General features: G+C 43.8%; 1 protein-coding gene across 6 annotated transcripts in view; it reads left to right on the top strand.

The window, feature by feature from the left end:
- Positions 1–20,364, top strand: part of VPS13B (vacuolar protein sorting 13 homolog B) — a 1,086,122-nt gene that overhangs the window by 929,243 nt on the left and 136,515 nt on the right. The window lies entirely within an intron of this gene.

The raw sequence follows: 20,364 nt of genomic DNA, 5'->3' as shown, positions 1-20,364 counted from the left end.
ATAGATTTTTTCCTGGTTTCTTTCAGTACACCAAAGCGATACTGGTAGTTACAAAATCCTCCCTTGTGTTTGTGTACGTTGGTAGGGAAATTAGGTTAATGTATTACAACGGATATTTTGTGACGACCGGATGTTTGAAACCACTTTTTTTATCTCACCTATTTCTAACTTTACAAACTTTCTTTTCAATTTTAAATATCATATTTTATCAGCAAACACAGTGCACCACTAAGCGTCAATTCCCTTCTCTTGCAATTCAGGGAAAATAGATTGTAAGCTCTGGCCGAGCAAGGATTGATGACCTGAATAAAGGTTGTTAATTGTAGAGTGCCTTACTTTCACCTACCCTGAAGTTTTCCACTTTTTTTCTTTGCAATGCCTCTGAATAATCCTCTATTTGCTCATTAGGTTCTCTCCTTGCCTTCTCCTTTGTATCTGGGATACATAGGAATTGGCGATGTCCATGTTGTCAACGGTACAAAGCCAATGCCGTTGTAATGTTATTGAAAGCATTGTAACAGAGCCGGCATTATAATTTTATACATGGTCGTAAAGCATCCTGTTTAAAGTTATAATGCTGACATTGTTACAATACTGTTTCAGCCCCAAACCTCAAATATACCCAACAGGTCACGTTTTGAGGATTTCTGTCTGTGGAAGCAGGTTGGATAATAGATTCACGTTCCTGTGCATGATTCAAAAAATCCACAAAACATGACCTGTTGGTGACACTTGAGGACTGAAGCAGAGAACTATTGCTTTAAATAACATTACAACAGTGTTGGCTTTGTCCAGTCTACACTACCGTTCAAAAGTTTGGGTCACTTAGAAATGTCCTTATTTTTGAAAGAAAAGCACTGTTTTTTTCAATGAAGATCACATTAAATTAATCAGAAATACACTCTATACATTGTTAATGTGGTAAATGACTATACTATCTGCAAACGTCTGTTTTTTTAAAGAAATATCTACATAGGTGTATACAGGCCCATTTCCAGCAACCATCACTCCAGTGTTCTAATGGTACATTGTGTTTGCTAAGCACGTTAGAAGACTAATGGATGATTAGAAAACCCTTGAATACCCTTGTGCAGTTATGTTAGCACAGCTAAAAACTAGTGTGCTCATTAGAGAAGCTATAAAACTGGCCTTCCTTTGAGCTAGTCGAGTATCTGGAGCATTACATTTGTGGGTTTGATTATACTCTCCAAATGGCCAGAAAAAGAGAACTTTCATATGAAACTCTGCAGTCTATTCTTGTTCTTAGAAATGAAGGCTATTCCATGTGAGAAATTGCCAAGAAAGTGAACATTTCCTACAACGGTGTGTACTACTTCCTTCAGAGAACAGCACAAACCGGCTCTAACCAGAGTAGAAAGAGAAGTGGGAGGCCCCGGTGCACAACTGTGCAAGAAGACAAGTACATTAGAGTCTCTAGTTTGAGAAATAGATGCCTCACAAGTCCTCAACTGGTAAATGGTACCCGCAAAACACCAGTGTCAACGTCTGCAGTGAAGAGGTGACTCCGGGATGCAACCATCACTCCAGTGTTCTAATGGTACATTGTGTTTGCTAAGCACGTTAGAAGACTAATGGATGATTACAAAACCCTTGAATACCCTTGTGCAATTATGTTAGCACAGCTAAAAACTAGTGTGCTCATTAGAGAAGCTATAAAACTGGCCTTCCTTTGAGCTAGTTGAGTATCTGGAGCATTACATTTGTGGGTTCGATTATACTCTCCAAATGGCCAGGAAAAGAGAACTTTCATATGAAACTCTGCAGTCTATTCTTGTTCTTAGAAATGAAGGCTATTCCATGTGAGAAATTGCCAAGAAAGTGAACATTTCCTACAACGGTGTGTACTACTTCCTTCAGAGAACAGCACAAACCGGCTCTAACCAGAGTAGAAAGAGAAGTGGGAGGCCCCGGTGCACAACTGTGCAAGAAGACAAGTACATTAGAGTCTCTAGGTTTGAGAAATAGATGCCTCACAAGTCCTCAACTGGTAAATGGTACCCGCAAAACGCCAGTGTCAATGTCTACAGTGAAGAGGTGACTCCGGGATGCTGGCCTTCTAGGCAGAGTGGCAAAGAAAAAGCCATATCTGAGACTGGCCAATAAAAGGAAAAGATTAATATGGGCAAATGAACACAGACATTGGACAGAGGAAGATTGGAAAAAAGTGTTATGGACAGACAAATCAAAGTTGAGGTGTTTGGATCACACAGAAAAACGTTTGTGAGATGCAGAACAAGTGAAAAGATGCTGGAAGAGTGCCTGACGCCATCTGGAGGTAATGTGATGGTCTGGGGCTGCTTTGGTGCTGGTAAATTGGGAGATTTGTACAAGGTAAAAGGGATTTTGAATAAGGAAGGCTATCACTACATTTTGCAACACCATGCCATACCCTGTGGACAACGCTTGATTGGAGCCAATTTCCTCCTTCAACAGGACAATGACCCAAAGCACACTCCAAATGATGCAAGAACTATTTAGGGAAGAAGCAGGCAGCTGGTATTCTGTCTGTAATGGAGTGGCCAGAGCAGTCACCAGATCTCAACCCCATTGAGCTGTTTTGGGAGCATCTTGACCGTATGGTACGCAAGAAGTGCCCATCAAGCCAATACAACTTGTGGGAGGTGCTTCAGGAAGCGTGGGGTGAAATTTCTTCAGATTACTTTAACAAATTAACAGCTAGAATGCCAAAGGTCTGCAATGCTGTAATTGCTGCAAAAGAAGCATTCTTTGACGAAAGCAAAGTTTGAAGGCAAAATTATTATTTCAAATAAAAATCATAATTTCTAACCTTGCCAAAGTCTTGACTATATGTTCTATTAATGTTGCAACTCATTTGATAAATACAAGTCAGTTTTCATGTAAAACACGAAATTGTCTGGGTGACCCCAAACTTTTGAACGGTAGTGTATATAATGTTGTCGACATATTGATTGACGATAGCATGATGATCGCTAAATTAACTACTTCCCGTTTGTCTTTAATCTATCCTTAAATTGTTTCCTCCCACATGAACTCTCTCCTACCTGTCCTATGTAGAGGTTTGGAGAAAACCAGGGTTAACATAAGGTTGCAATCACTGAAGCTAACCTATGTATGCCACCATTTGTAGCACTGTACGTATACTATTCTGAGGGGCTACAGTATATTAATTTTACTTGAGCAAAAATTCCATTTGTAAACCAAAAACAGATGGTTTAGAAAAAAAGTAAAGAAAAAAGGATCCAGGTAGCTTATTATCTCGCTTAGCAGAACTGTTTTATACCTTCGTACAAGCCAGGCTTCCAGCAAATATCTGGTGTATTAGTCCCAATCTGATGCAGTGCCTAACGACTCGCCCATTGTAGTTTGATGTAGTACAGCACACAGTGATACTTTGGAACAACAAATCAATATTTGTTTGTTTGCACAGCTGTGCACATTCTTTTGTGTGTATAACAAAAATGTCCTGCTGGAAAGCTAAACTGTGCTTGAGATGTTATACATGTATCATTTATGTTTGGGCGGAAAGTGACATTTGATGAACCATACCCTTATGTTGGTATTTGCACGGTAGGATGGGAAGGACTTCATTATTTCATATCAAAATACATCTCTGGGAATTGCCCGTACATTTTCAATATATATTAAAGACAAACCATTCCTTTGTAGAGGGGAAGAAGAGGGACTACACCCCAAGGGGAATTTAGGAAGCAGAGGAGCATGGGGAGATGTAGTATGGGAACAAACAAGGCAGGGACGTTTCAAGAGAGGAGGGGGCCATGTGCAGTCTCTGTCACGGGCCACCGCTTCTCAGTCTGGCGGGCGGCAGTGCACTGAGAGCAGCGCCGCACTCATAGACTCTGGGCACTAGAGTGTGCCCAGAGTGTACATTGCATGCGCAGGTCACCAGGAAAATGGTTGCGGCGTCCATTTTTGTTGTGTTTTCCATACTGCTCATGCGCAAAATGCCGGGAAAGTCGCTGCCACGGCCATTTTCCAGGCGTTTTTACAACGCTGACACCGGCGTCGACTTGGAACTCCGGAGTGGTAAGGATAATATGGGTACAGGGCAGAGCCGTAACTAGTGCCCTGTGCTAGAGAGAGCATTGGCGCCCCCCCACCCCATTTTTTAAATAGGGACATAAGATAGTGCACCTGAAAAAAGGCCATGGCTTCATAGGGAAGGGCCAGGGAAGATATAGGGGTACTCCTGGGGCAGCCAGGAGATGCTGGGGATAAAAGAAGAGGAAGCTACAAGTGAGAATGATAATAAACAGGAAAATTGACAGGCCCAAACAGCGCCCCCTGCTCTGCGGTGCCCTGTGCCATGGCACTGGTCGCACTACCCTAATTATGGCAATGGTACAGGGTGTGCTGTGCGATCCCTACCTGGACCCAGGGACCCGTGTGCACCGCACACCCTGCACCCATTATAAATACGCCCCTGAAACAAGGTGAGATGGGTCAAAAGGAGTATTGGACTTCAAAGCTTTGTTAAGTCGTAACTCAGTTTTAAGGGGGAGTGAGTGTAACTGATTCTATGTTTTGGGTTCACATTTACTGCTGAATGGGTGGGGTATTCATGTAAATACAAGTGAGAATTTTTAGAAATGAAGATGTTGCTCATAGCAACCAATCAGATTCTATCTATTATCTTCTAGAAGGTGCTAGTTAAATGTTAAGTAGAATCTGATTGGTTGCTATGGGCAACATAGTAAATATAACCTCTATGTCCTTCTCCCATCTAAACTTGTGCAATTCACATTTCAGCTTTTTTAGAGTGATATTTATTAATTCTGCCCTTAAAATATGCGATAACTGCGGTTTCTGCCTGTTTAAGGGAAGGATTAAGTATTCCTTAGATCAGGGGTGGGCAATAAGTGGCCCCCCAGCTGCAGCTGAACTACACATCCCAGCATGCCATACAACTTGGCCAAATAGCAAAACTGTGGCAGGGCATGCTGGGATGTGTAGTTCTACAACAGGTGGGGGGTGCTTATTGCCCACCCCTGCCTTAGATGTACCCATTAGGAAAGCTCCAATATCTCCTGCTTTGCTTTCCATATGCTGACCCCCACACCAGCCATCTCCATAGTTTTTCACTCTTTTGGATCTTGGGATCCTTCTTTGGTGGCTACAGGACATCCTGGAGTGATTTGCGGCTTTTGGCGCATGTGCAGCTGGAAAGCCATGCATGTGTAGCAGCCCTGATGGGGTATGTAAGTAGAAGTAAAGTAGGAATTATTTATAAAATGCGACAATAAATGTGATTTTCTGTTGCCACTTACAATAGGAAATCACCTGTTACTGTAATGTAAAAATAAAATCTTGCTGAGGCACTGAGCTTTGCAGCTCAGTCTGAAGGAATATGCGCATGCATGACCCAGCTAGTTGGTTCACACATGCCAAGTGGAACCATGCATTATTCAAGGTGTAGAGATTATAGGTATATATGGGCGAATTATGATTTGATACTAGTTTTGATCATTAAAAGTCAGGACAGGTATAGGAAGGCCTTTTGTTAGCCCATGGACGGTCTGTCATTAGCATGTTAGTTCCATTTAGGAGAAGAGGTTGATATACCATGCATCTCCCTGAGGACATCCTGTGACCAAGAAACACAGTCAACTGGGTAGGGATTCGTAAGCTGGCTCTTTTGTCTGTGAGACACATAATGATTACTTGGACAAGGAAAGCTGGCACCAAGCACAGAATGGGGCAAGCCCTCAGCAGTCTAGTCACCAGATGTGGCTACACATAAATCAGATCGAAGACAAACCATATGTTATCTGGTTTTGATGTAAAATTACTATTTCTATAACCACTAGGTTATTGAAATATATATATAAATATATCTGAAGTCACGTTAGGTGTGATTTTGAAATCACGTGCATGTTTGGGTTTAAATGAAATTAGGTATCTAATCAATCCCACATCGCAATACTGGTCAGCCAGTCAACAGAGACCTGGTAATGACATCACTAGGGAAGGGGAAAGCTGATAAAAAAGGTATGGGTACCCTTTGTTTTAGGTTTAGACTGGGGTATCAAAGTTCTAAATTGAAGCCTGTACCTGCTTTCCTAACATTCCTCCTGGCCACATTAGCAACGTGTTATTCTTTGTAAGTTCTCCTTTTTATTTGAAAATTGGAACACATCTATGTAAAGTATAACCATTTTATAACATTTCTGTAACTAAGCATTGTACTTTTGTAAATAAAGTGTTCGCCGGGCCTTCACAATTGTAATAGAATATACGCTACAACTGTCAATAATTGCTAGAAGCAGGGGGAGACCAAGGTAATTGCATGGTAGTTTGTGTCGCCGAGCCTTTGCAATCGTGATAGAGTGTTAATGGGGCCGGTGGCTCCTTCATTTACCACAGGTTGTCACAGTAATAAAAAAGGTTTATGGTACAAGCTAGGGTGATACAATCAAGGTGATTCAAATGACAGCCTCTGGCCACAGTCAGAGTGCAAACCATTAGGGATACTTACTGGGGTCCCTGACGCAAGAAATAAAGCAATTTTTTTAAATTTAATTTCTACTGTCATTGCTAAACAGGTTTCCCAATGAGTTGCAGGCGGTGACCTCTAAGGTAAAAACACAGATTTTCTTCGGCGTTAGGAGTTTTGGGCATTTACAAAAATCGACCCCATTCCTACAAAAGAAGTATAGGGTAGGCGGACATTGTGTGGCCTGAACCAAGATCCGCGGTTTCTCATGCCTCAATTATGTTGAAAGGTTACTCATAAATTAATAGGCTACATTATCATGAGCGTGTATGCTGCCTACACAGGTTGTTGGTGATACGTCAACTTTAATAGTGGTCATTCGTTTTGCTGCTAGTGTCAAATTCAGCACTCTAAGGACCTTATTCAGACCCACTCGCAAGCGGGTCGATGGTGGGGCATTGCACACGCGCGGCGTGCGAAGACCTGGAGCGAGTGAGAAATTCACTCGCTCCGGGGCTCACTACAAACGGGGCGGCTGTCAATGTTGATCGACAGCTGGCCCCGTTTTGTAGGTGGGTAGAGGGGGTGGCTGGCCAAACGGAGGCATTCCCAAAGGAACGCCTGCCATTTGCGGGCGGCCCTACTGACATCACCAGTGATGTCAGTAGTGAGCTTCCAGCTCTATTAGAGCAGGAAACTCACTGGGGCTTGCGGCAGACGAGACCCTACCACAAGGGTCTCGTCGCAAGCCCGATGGTCGCGATGGTCACCCACAGCTTAGCGAGCGGCCAGAAGGCCATTTTTTTTTTAAAAGAAAAAAGCGGCCGCCATAATTCAGAGCGAGCGCTAGCTTTTTGCGAGTGGCTCTGAATCAGGGCCTAAAGCCCCTTAAGAAATTTTCGTATTCAATGAACGTCTTGTTGTAGTGATAAGTAGCCAGTTAGTTGCAGGAGACAGGTGTCCACATCATTATTCAGCCTTCAAGCTGAGGTAGACCTTCCAGTGATGTTAACATCATGGAAATACATGCGTCTGTGTGACAGATGGATGCTCCAGGCTGAGCCTGTTTGGCAGGGTGATTTGTACTTATGTATTGTAAATACACGGCAGATGTGGATTTCCAGCATGTTGCCCACACAGAAAATAAAGCTTACATAAGCAGGTTGAAATAAAGGTTATACCTACTTTACTGGCTTACTTACAAGATGGAAGTCATTGCCTCTGAAAGAGTTGTAGCCTGTTGTGATGAAAACTTGTCATCTGTTATGATAGCAGAACAGAAGATTAAGGCCTGTGTGTCATCCCAGAGACTGGGATGGCCTAAGCCTACATGTTGTATATTAAGGTCCTGTTAAAATAATTTTGTGTAGGAATTCCTTATTTTATTGACTCATATTTTCATAGTCACTTTAAATGAATAGGACATTTAATAACACCCAGTAAAGTATGAAAACTGTTTTAAAAATTATCTTTAAAGTTTTTTCGCGAAGAATGATTGCGTGATACTCATAATAGTGTCATGATATCTTATGGTGCGTACACACGTTACGACTTTCATGAACGATAACGATATCGTTCACTTTTTTGCAGTCACCAACCTGACAACGACCAATGATGCGCGTTCCCGCATGGACGATAAAGTTATCTTTCATTGTCCATGCATGCAGGCCAACTTGGACGATATCGTCAACTTTGCCTGTTCAGAGATGTGGCAGGATGACCTCACTGAAATATATCTTTGAAAGATATCTTTCAAGTCGTTGGTGGTACAGATCGTACCGTTAGATCTAAAGGCGCACATCCACATGCCGATAATACTGAGCGATTGCACGATTACGACATCGTAATCATGCAATCACTCAGTAATCGTGCACAAATCATGCACATTTATGTCGGAAACAAACAGCGATGCGTGCTCCCACTGGTAAATTCCGACATCAATCATCGGCCGTACATGCTAGACAACCTGACGTCAGGTTGAGCACGTTAGGGGATGATTGATGTGCCTACGCTGAACGACTGAACGCTCAGTGTAGACACAGCACACACAGACTGTGAAATGACTGCACGATTACAATGTCGTAATCGTGCGGTCGTTTCACAGTCTGTAAGTGGATACGAACCTTATGAGTTGCAACTAAGCAGTGATTTTCCTATTTCTAAAGACTGTTTATGACCCAAACCCTTCTCCTACTTTCAGAGATCAACGATGCCCTAAGTCTTCCTCCCATTTTTAGAACCATCTATGTCCTAAGAACATTTCCCTCTGGAAGGGAACATCTATGCCCTAATACATCTCTCATTTACATAGACAATCTAGCAGGTCCTAATACCATTTCCCATTTACAGCAACTATCTATATCATAATACCATCTAACCCTTCCAGAGCCCCTCTATGTCCTAAGTTCATCTCCCATTTTTAAAAACTATCTACAGTATGTCCTAAGATCATCTCCCCCTTCCAGAGACCATCCATCTCCCCCTTCCAGGGACCATCTATGTCCTAATACCATCTCCACCTTCCAGAGACCATCTGTGTCCTAATACCACCTCCCCCTTTTAGAGAACATCTATGTTCTAATACCATCTCACACTTCGAGACCTCTATGTCCTATTACCATCTTTCCCTTCCAGAGAACATCTATGTACTAAGATCATCTCCCACATCTAGAGCCCATCTATAGCCTAATACCAACACACACTTCCAAATGTCATCTATGTTCTAATTCCATCCCCTTCTTTCAGTGGCCATCTATGTTCTACTGCCATCCCCTACTTTCAGAGGCCATCTATGTCCTAATACCATCCCTCACTTCCAGAGGCCAGCTATAACCTAATACCATCCCTCACTGCCAGAGGCCATCTATGTCATAATACCATCCCTCACTTCCAGAGGCCATCTATACCCTAATACCATCCCAGTGGCGGGCTGGGCCAGGATGCCATCTGCCCCCTGGGCCGGCTCCCGCTGGGCCGTCCCTACAGTGGCCAGCGACCACCCTCCACTCCAATGCCCGATCGAGCAGCTCTGGACTACAGCTTCTGCGCAGTGCGCATGCGCAGAAGCTTACCTAAAAATAAAAAAAATATCCGACGGGGGAGCTCCAACCTCCCCCCATCCCTGTCACATGCCCAGCCACAGCAGCTCCTCCCACGGGCCTTTGCGGAGCCTGTCAGTCTCTGATGACGGCTCCGCCTCCAGGACCTCTGCGGCTCGGCCAGAGCAATCTCCGTGCTGCAACAAAAGGCAGCCTTCACGGTCACGCCGGGCCTGCCACAGTCGCAGCAGGCAGCCAAACAGATAAGACAGGTAAGTGTTGGTGGTGGCTGCAGGGTGAGAAGGGGGGTTGGAGCTGACTCTGAGGACCCAGGACTGGGGGTGAGGTTGGAGCTGAGTACACAGGGCTGGGGGTGACAGGGGCTAGAGAATGAGGCTGAGACACTGGGGCTGGCGAAGATGCACTGGGGCTGAGAGATACACACTGGGTCTCGGGGAATGGGGCTGAGAAGCACACTGGGTCTGGGAGAGAGGGGCTGAGAGACGCACACTGGGTCTGGGAGAATGGGGCTGAGAGAAGCACACTGGGCCTGGGGCAATGGGGCTAAGAGACGCACACTGAGTCTGCTGAGAGGTAGGGGTTAGAGATGCACACTGGGTCTGGGGCAATAGGGCTGAGATGCACACTGGGTCTGGGAGAGTGGTGCTGTGAGATGCACACTGGGTCTGGTGAATGGGACTGGGAGATGCACACTGGATCTGGGGGAATGGGGCTGAGAGACGAACACTGGATCTGGGGGAATGGGGCTGAGAGACGCACACTGGGTCTGGTGAATGGGACTGAGATAATGCACACTGGATCTGGGGCAGTGGGTATGAGAGACGAACACTGGATCTGGGGGAATGGGTCTGAGAGACGAACACTGGATCTGTGGGAATGGGGCTGAGAGATGCACACTGGTTATGGGAGAGTGGTTCTGAGAGACACAGACTGGGTCTGGGGGGATGGAGCTGAGAGACACACACTGGATCTGGGGCAGTGGGTCTGAGAGACACACACTGGGTCTGGGGGAATGGGGCTGAGAGATGCACACTGGTTATGGGAGAGTGGTGCTGAGAGACACACACTGGGTCTGGGGGTGTGGTGCTGAGATGCACACTGGGTCTAGGGGAGTGGAGCTTAGAGACACACACTGGATCTGGAGGAGTGATCCTGAGAGTTGCACACTGGATCTGGGGGAGTGGGGCTGAGAGTTGCACACTGGTTATGGGAGAGTGGTGCTGAGAGACACACTGGGTCTGGGGGAATTGGGCTGAGAGACGCACACTGGTTATGGGAGAGTGGTGCTGAGAGACGCACACTGTGTCTGGGGGAATGGGGCTGAGAGACACACACTGGGTCTGGGGGAATGGGTCTGAGAGACGCACACTGGATCTGGGGGAATGAGACAGAGATACACTGGGGCTAGGGAATGTGGCTTAGCAATGTTTGTTAAATACTGAAAGTCGACCATAAGCTCTTTAGTAAGTGCTAAAGGTATTATGTTTCGTTATTAAATGGGGCCCTATATTGGCTCTCTTTCTGATAAATACCCACCATTTTATTTTCCTCATATAATCTTTTATTTATGTAAGTGTAAGTATTGAAACTAGCATCCCCATTTGAGTCATTGATTTGGACATTCATTGTTCAATTGTGCCTCATGAAAACAAAGAAAAAAGGCTAGTTTTCAACTCATGTCTCACAGGTTTGGTAGCTCGGCAATTCCACCAAACGGCCAGAATGTGTGTATTCACCATAATGGTCTGCGCACATTTTCAAGTATAAAGTTGTGAGCGAATCATATCAACTGGGCTACCAAATTTCCTATTAAATGCTTGTAATTAATGCACCTTAATTTAAAAAAAATAATTATATATAGTCCCTTTAACATTCCTAGTACTCCATGTTAATTATATATTGTAACTACAATACTATATTTTATTTCTAAATGAGATTTGCAGATTAAAAATAAGTCTTGTCCACTGCACACCTGCATTCTGCTCTGCTGACAGCTGGAACGATCAACTGATAATCTCGGGTCACATTTTATATTATTACTATAAATATGAAGGAAAGAAAAGAAAAAAAAAAAAAAAAAGCCCAAAACCATGAGACCGTAATAAAGAAAAATAGTTACATATTTCATTGAAAAGGTTAAAAAGTATTTCTCAGGGCTCTTAAATTACCGTGTTAAAATACCAAGGGAAAATAAAACCTGGGCTGGGATTCTTGTTTGTACTTAGAGGGCTTTCCGGACAGGAAGGCAATCTTGATGCAGCACAGTAAACCACAATACCAGTGGGGCAGTACAGGTGAAAAATCTGCAGCTGTACCCTACATTCTCAATGTACAGCAGCTATACGCTGGAATGTTTCCTGAACAGAAATCACATTCGGTTAGCTCCGGTTCCCAGGAGTAGATCACATTAAAATGTTATAAAATCATGATTTCCTGCACTCGAATTCTTGTGGTTTCGTAACTGGTTCCAATATTACAAAGGAGGAGATATATGATTTTCTCTTCTTTTCTTGTAAAAGGACAAAATGAAAACATCACATTTTTATTAGACCTTCGACGCGCTTGCAATAAGTGTTTGTCTGTTGTGAGACGCTCTATACATAGGACGGAGTCTCAGTAGAGGAACGCCTTGCAGGGTCCATGCATCTCGGCTGTGGTGTTTGTCCCCTGTTTTGTGCTGGGCTGCTACTGACAGAAGCAATCAGGGACTCAACACATATCTAGAGTATCCTATGACTACTGTTTAACAGGGAATGCACTGGCAATAGGCACCGAGCTGTCACCACCTCTCGGTCTAGAAGAAAAACTAAAGTGAAACTTTAATAAGAATAACCAGCGAAAACTGTGGTTTACAATGTTTATAAGTAAGAATCTATTTGGGGTTTCTTTAAGGCTCTCTTTAGATTTGATGCCTATATTGTATTTATCATCATAGGTCAACTTATTACTATGTGTATTCCTTGTACGGGCTTTTGGAACGTTGTGGTGCCTTTAAAAATAAAAGATCATAAGTTATTTATGCAGCTCCTACATATTGTGCTGTACTTTAATTAAGATTTCACATTGGTCCCTGCCTCAGTGCAGACTTTGCAGATGGTTTCTCTGGAATCATTGCTGTGATTTGCGGCTTCGGTCACTCGGGTTGGGGCAGGAATGACAAGTTTTCCCGGCCACATTCCCAGGAAAGTAGGTAAGTATTCCCCAGTGGTTCTCACAATGTATGTTCCTTACCATACAAACACGCATGCACTAGGGTTCATTTTAATCAGGGTGGAGCGGTGAGCCTGGGAGGTTTCAGCACCATCACTGCACTCCTAAGCTTTGCTATAAGGCCTGGAGATGCAGTGTTCTGCCCACGGTTAGAACCAACCTACACTGGTGGCCAAAATTGCGGACACATTTTGAAATTAGAATGTTTTTCAAGTTTGAATGCTTATAAAAACTGTTTCACTTCAGGCAGTGCAATGATTCATGTATCAAATGAAAGGAAATTTAATGCTGAATACAACACAATAAACAGAGGTCAAATATTTGCATTACAAGGGAAATTATACTACTTACAGTCAGACAAAGCAGCACAGATGCGTGAGATTCAAGAAGCGGATTGTAGTAACAGCTATTACCAGCCAATCGGAATCGTCGTTCTGAGGACCAATCAGCTGCTGTTTATGAGCAGGTGCAAGGTCATGTACAAAGGTGGGAAAGGTGAGTTTGGCTGTATGCAGCAATTGCGAGAGAAGTTGGTGGGAATGTGACAACATCAGGAGTATGAAAGTTTTGTTTACGCTATCAGGAAACACAATCTATACAAAACAAAGAAGGAAAAGGCCGGGAAAAGTGCACAACAGCTGTTGATGATAGGAGAATAAAACGAGTTTGCGTCAGGGACAGATGGATGTCATCTGCGGCCATTAGCAGTGAACTGAGTGCAACTGGTGTTTTTGTCAGTGCAAGAACGGTACGGAGCAGACTAACGGAGGTTGGCCTAAAATGTAGGATTCCCCGAAAAAAGCCATTGCTGATTAAAAAGCAGCGGCAGAAACTAATACAGTGGGCAAAAGAACACATTGCATGGACAGAAGGTCAGTGGAAACAAGTGAGATGGAGTGACGAAACTAAGATATCGATATTAGGCAGTGATGGGAGAAAATATCGAAGATGTCGCTTCGGGGAAGAGGTACATCCAGATTGCATTCAAGCAACAACAAAGAATTCTACAAGTGTTATGATCTGGGCATGTATGACAGCAGATGCTGTAGGCCGCATTTATGTCATAGATGGCACACTGAAAAGCAGAAAGTACATTGACACCATCCTACAACCAAAACTTCTACCTTCTATCACGGATCTTTTTCCAGTTAATGCCCCATTTTTTCCCAGCAGGATCCAACTCCCTGCCACACTGCACGGACATGCAAAAAGGGGTTCACGGAGAATGACATACAGGCGCTGGGATGGCCAGGAAACAGCCCAGACCTGAACCCCATAGAACATTTGTGGTTCCGTTTGAAAAAACTGGTAAATCTGAGGCGTCCATCCAATAAAAGACAATTAATTGAAGCTATGATTGTCTCATGGCACCACATAATAAAGAAGGAAGAGCTCCAAACATCAGTTGACTCAATGCCACGTCGCTGTGCTGCTGTCTTGAAAAATAAAGGATACCCAACGAAATACTGATAGGGTGAAAATTCCTGTGTACTTCTGATGTTACTGTCCTAAGTGTTGTTTTCACTGCATAACTTCCCTTGGAATGCAAATATTTGACCTCTGTTGTGTTGAATTCAGCATTAAATTTCCTTTCATTTGATATATGAATCATTGCACTGCGTGAAGTGTAACAGTTTGTATAAGCATTCAAAGTTGAAAAACATTCAAATTTCAAAAAGTGTCCGTAATTTTGGCCACCACTTTCTAGCATTAGAACATTCACAACAGAAAACAAGGCTCTCGGACCCACTGCCCCAGATCCAGTGTGCGTCTCTCACATCTGTCTTTCTGCAAAACAATTTTTGTTTGAAACACGTCTATGTAAGAGAAAGCTTATGAATCCAGACTGGTGGCCTGACCAATGAGTGCAGGAAACTGGGACTGAGACACTTTTACAAAGTATTCATCTCCTTTTCCTTTATTAAAGGTAACTGAGCATAAATATTGATTGGGCTACAGCTTCAAAATGTGTACCTCTCAACATTTAGGCTTGTGAAACCTGGATCAAATAAGCCCTCCTGGTCTACTCAAGCTCCTCCCTAATATGCCCAGTAACGGACACTTTGGAGGGGATGCAGTCAGGAAGCCGACGGTCTAAATGCCGACTTCCCGACTGTCTAATCCTGGCAGGGATCTAATGATGAAGGATTTCGACGCCTATCATTATCCCTATGCCGGGAGCCCGGCATACCGAACGAAGGTAAGCCAGGTGGCAGGCGCGGACAGCCGCAGGGGGAGAGGGTTAGGTTAGATGCTCCCAGGGGGGGACTTAGGGTTAGGCACACCCCGGGAGGGTTAGGGTTAGGCTAGGGGAAGCGGGTGTTAGGGTTAGGCAACCCCGGGGGGAGGTTAGGGTTAGGCACTTACGGGGGAGGGTTAGAGTAAGGCACTTGGGGGGTGGGTAGGCTTAGGTACCCCTAAGGGAGGGTTAGGGGGAGAGGGAGGGAGGGTTAGTAATAGTAAAAATACTTACCTGTCGGGATCTTCTGTTGCCGGTCTCCCGGCGTCGGATACCGATCCCCTTTGGGGTACGTTTTCTGGTGTGTTCTTTTTAGAAGGTAAAACCAATTGCGAGTAAATGATGTAATTTGGTATTAGAAATCACTGTCAATCAGGTTCCGCAGGTTTCTAAACCATCCCAAACCTTCGTAATTATATAACCCTTTGAGGTCTGCGGATTATTATGGGACAGTTGGGAGTTTTGCAGTGCAGGGTGGACAATGACAAATTGTGCAGACAGCTTTACAGATGTGATGGGAGGGGAGTGTTCTAACTCATGACTCCTGTACATGAAAGTGTTAAAATAAAGCTCTCCAGTATTTCCGTAGTAACTGTAAAAACAGGCAGTCTGATGTCTGCATGTAGAAATCATAGATCACATACTGTACATGCTTTGTCCGGGTGCAAATTTTCAGGCTGCAAATGGATTTACCCTTAACTCTAGGCCCCAAGCTTGTAAAGTGTATTCATGTTTTCCTCCTTAATCCTGAGCTCTGCGTAGGCAGCCATAACGTATTGAAAGGGGAATTAAAAATGACAAAGGTCAAAGAGTGTGATTTGGTAAGTACAGCTCTGCTCTGCTAGATTCATGTCTGCAAAACCAGAGTCTGTCATCGCTGCTTCCCTTCAGTAGGTTTAGCTTTAACCTACTCTAACCACGTTAAGTGGGAAACACAATGTGTTATTGGCGTAGCCCGCTCCTATTTAGTAGAGGAATATTGCTTTAGAGAGGGAGAAAAAAATAAATACAATTACAGCGTACTACTTTCCATGTTTTTGGATCCTCGTCCAAAATGGTAATGGATTGATTTTACAGATTGCATCAGCACCAATCAAGAATCACTTTTCCATAATGTGCACGATACCATCTTTTGCCTTTTCGGGAGGAAGTCAAACAAAGAAAACAAGCTCTGGAACGGCTCGCTCTCCTGTAATGTGTATTGTTTTCCAGGCCGCTTGGCAGGTGCAGCTAACAAAGGAACCTGCAATGATTATAAGAGAACGTTTACTATGCCGAGTGCCGTGGGAGAACTTTGTGTATCACCGATTACCCTCTGAAACAGGAATCCATTGTTTTGCTTTTGCCTGGGAGATCTGTTTGTCATTTAAGTGTATTTATTTAGCCTGGTATGTAAAATAGTTATTGGAATAACTTTTGACATGCGACTTTTTGTCAGCTCTGAATTACCTTCAGCAGGACTGATACAGATCAGTGTTATAAGAAAAATGTTCGTACTGAATTACAGCTCCCTTCGCCAAGATTTCCCTTGTCTGAGGACATGTGGAGTTTTTTCTTCTTTTGCTGAATACATGGACGATTTGTATTCAAGGAGAGTTTGGCCGCATAACAGAAAAGAGAGGAGAAACACTCACTCGACAAGCAAGCAGTTTATTCATCCTCAGGAAGCCAGGCTTATGATCCCAGCGTGATCTGGCGTCCTCTACCTAATACAAGATGATATTGTGTTCTGCGGCCTCCACTTCACTTAGGTGGCCTTGCTTGTAGAAGATAAAACGCACACACTTCCTGTCTTCTGTGTACATGCAGTTGTACGGTAGTTGTTACTGGAACAGAAACCATGTTCTCTCCAAGGCAAGCCCACCCTGGGAGAGACGCAATCTAAAGAAGTTTAAGTTCTTGATAGAAGGAAGGTTGTTTATAACTAAATAATAGATTAATTATTATTTTTTTTTTTTAAAGTGACCCGTAGGGAAATACACAAGTTATTACAAAAACGATCCAGCTGCGTGTGCATTTCTGTGGTTACACTGTGGGTTTTGAATGAGATTCATCCTTGATCTTTTAACAGGTGGTAGAATCTGGAACATTGGGATACAGTCATTATCAGTTGGTTCATTGTTACTGCTGTTATTACAAACTGCAGTCGGCGGCCTTGCTACTTCTCTCTCTGACCTCTCGTGGTTAGAGGATCTTCCTGAAATAGTTATAGTGTTACAGTTTTATTGCTAGCAATGTGACCCAAGGAACGTAGGTTTGAAAAGACAAATATAGTCAATTGTAGGAACCTGATAAATGTATTTTTAGTAGTTACACCCATTATGAGTCCTGTGGCTCACTAAACAAAGAGCGTTGTGTGAGGCTAAATCATTTTGCTTCAGTTTTTGATATGTCGCCTGGTGACATTGAGAGACATTGGCACAGAAGAAGACACCTCTTAAAGGCCACAGAGCTGCCCTAAAAAATAAAAATGTAAAAGTAGAACCAAAGCGCTAATAAATAAGTTACTAACAGATGTTGTGCTGATTTACTGCACAAAATATGTCACAATTCAAGTAATATCCTATACTGTATAACTTCCAAATAGTGCATTCTCTAGGTAGCATATTGGAGTAGGTGTATTTTTGTGTTCTTGTTACCCATGCGCATTTAAATTATGTACATGGGTTGCCCTTTTAATGCCACTGTTTTTCTGTCCCATAGGTAGATGTGGTAATGCTATGCTGGTTATTGTGATGCTCATACATTGGTTTGTCTGAACCTGGACTGCTGTAGTCTTCTTTGTTTGGTCACAGCGAGTGGAGGATCATCGTACATTTCGTCATGGCGGATGAGGGAGACGTGTCTGTGAGATTACGGCAGAGATGTGTGATTGAATTTTGTGTTAAACTTGGAAAAAGCGGAAATTAAACTCATGAAATGTTACGGCAAGCATACGGTGGAGAAACAATTTACCATGCTCCAGTATTTCGGTGGGGAAGCACTTCAAAGACGGTAATATGCGAGTGACTGACAGCGCGTTCTGAGAGACCATCCACCACGGTTACAGATGTCCACATTGCCAAAGCTGCAGAGATGTTGCAAAATGACAGGTGGTAACTTTACGCGAACTTTCGGCTTCACTTGGCATCTCATTCGAACGGGTTCAGCATATTGTGACAAATGAACTGAAAATGCATCGTGTGTGTGCCAGGTGGGTACCCAGAAATCACACAGAAGAGCAGATACAATGACGAGTTGAATCGTGCAAGAACACTGTTCGAATGTCGGAGAGGATACCCGATATGCTGACATCGATTGTGAGGTGTGACGAATCGTGGATTCGTCATTACGATCCGGAATCCAAACAACAGTCCAGTGAATGGAAACACGGGAATTCCCCTCCGCCCATTCCGTGTGATTCCTTTGCCGTGTAAAGTCATGCTTCTGCTGTTCTTTGATGCGCATTGCACATGGTATGATCCTATAACACTGGGTTCCCACGTGGACAGACAATTAATGGTGACTACTATGCAAACGTCCTGAAAAACAATTTGCATGGAGCCATGAGGAAGAAAAGACCACAATTGCCGAAGAAACAGTGGTTTTTGCTCCAAGACAATGCCCGACCACATGTTGCTGCTGTTGCATTGGCAGCACTGACTGAAATGAATGGGACAGCACTGAAACACCCTCCATATACCCCGGCCTTAGCACCCTGTGATTTCTGGGCATTCTTAACCCTGAAAAAACAACTGCGCGGGAAGACGTTCTCATCAGATGATGTAGTGAAAAATGCCACAGCTGCAACACTAAAAGTGATGTCACAAAACAGTCCTACTGTACGTCATTGAATCGTTGTTGAAACGCTGCAAATAACTATATTGAATGTGAAGGACGATACTTTGAAAAATAAAAATGTTCAGATCCTGTGGAGTCATCTGATTCTGAATAAGAAAATCAGACTCACACCTAGATCCTCCCTCCTGCCTATCAATATTATCTGTTGGGTTAATGTGTGAAAATTACATTTAAAATATAGCATATTGCAAACTGCAATGTAGTTGTGAAAAAAAAAAAATTTAACCAACATGTAAGTCATTCCAGTGGTTATAACTTAGATAATTGAACTTTGGGCCTGATTCAGAGCCGCTCGTAAGCGGCCGCTCGTTCGCTCCGAGCGATGTTTGCCCAACTGCGCATGCGTACGGATCGTTATACGCATGCGCGAACCAGTCAGTGCTGTCAAAATTCATGTGCTCGCAAAATAGCGAATGCCTGATAATTTGAGTGACAGAAAGAGGCGTATGTGGGTGGTAACAGGGGAAGGTGCTTGAAAACGGGGAGTGGAGATCCGAACGCAGGCGTGCTTAAAGGTCAAAACGGGCGTTTTATGGGTGTGCATAATTAAAAAAGCAGCGTCATTGACCAAGTCACTGGGTTATTTTATAGACAGAACTGCTCGCAAAATTGTGGTAGCAAAAACCAGCCACAAGAATAGCGAGCAGCTCATACCCTGGTCGATGTACTCGATTAATCTAATAAATAGCGGACATGACGTAGGATGCGAGCGGCCAGGGGGCGTAGTTTTCCAAAAAACGACCGCAAGTTTTGTTCGCTCGTTCAGACCTAGAGGCGTGAACAGACCGCAAAGAGCGAACGGTTAATTTGAATAGCCACCCCTATTTTCTGGACGAGCGAGCGCTAATTGCGTCCGGCTCTGAATCAGGCTCTTTGTTAGAATGGCATTTTCTAGACCTAAAACAGTTCTTATTGAATTGTAGACACAGGCTGATGTGTACAGGGGTCCCCTATCTTATGTAGAGTGCCTCAGTTTGGTGTATTCAGTATTCACCATCGTGTTCTTTATTATGTTACCTTAAACTGTATTCCCAGGACTGTGGTTTATTCATTAGAGTGCACAAACTTGTAGATTATACTGCATGCACTATCAGTGTTTTCTATATATATTACACCATGCATTGTAGTATCCATGTTGACTGCAGGCTATTGTATGTTATCTCTAATGATTGGATATACCCCCTGTGATGGCTGGTCACACCCTTCAAGCATGAGCCCCTACCACTGCATTCCGCTGGTGGGGCCCTTCATGCTCCAGACTGACACTGGCTCCACCTGTGGATCTTTTAGTAATGAATAAACCTGTGACCTGGAAAATGTGAGCTGTTTGGGGTCCTGAGTACCGAGTTTCAGAACCACTTGTAGTGATTCCGCCAGACCGGGTCGGGGCAGGGCGCTAAGGTGCGGGCTCACAAAAAGGGGGCATGGCCTAATGGGAGAGGGAGCGTGTTTCTGTGGCACTCCCCCAACTCATCACACTTGGGGGCGAGCTCATCACTTACAGAGGTGCTGGGTTTCCCCCAAGCTGTCCCCTCACTGTGAATAGATTCCGTGCGCATGCA

This window comes from Taudactylus pleione, unplaced genomic scaffold (assembly GCF_031769625.1).
Source record: "Taudactylus pleione unplaced genomic scaffold, aTauple2 ptg000314l, whole genome shotgun sequence".
NCBI lineage: Eukaryota > Metazoa > Chordata > Amphibia > Anura > Myobatrachidae > Taudactylus > Taudactylus pleione.
The sequence above is the reverse complement of the archived record's forward strand: the minus strand, read 5'-3'. Positions and strand labels throughout refer to the sequence as shown.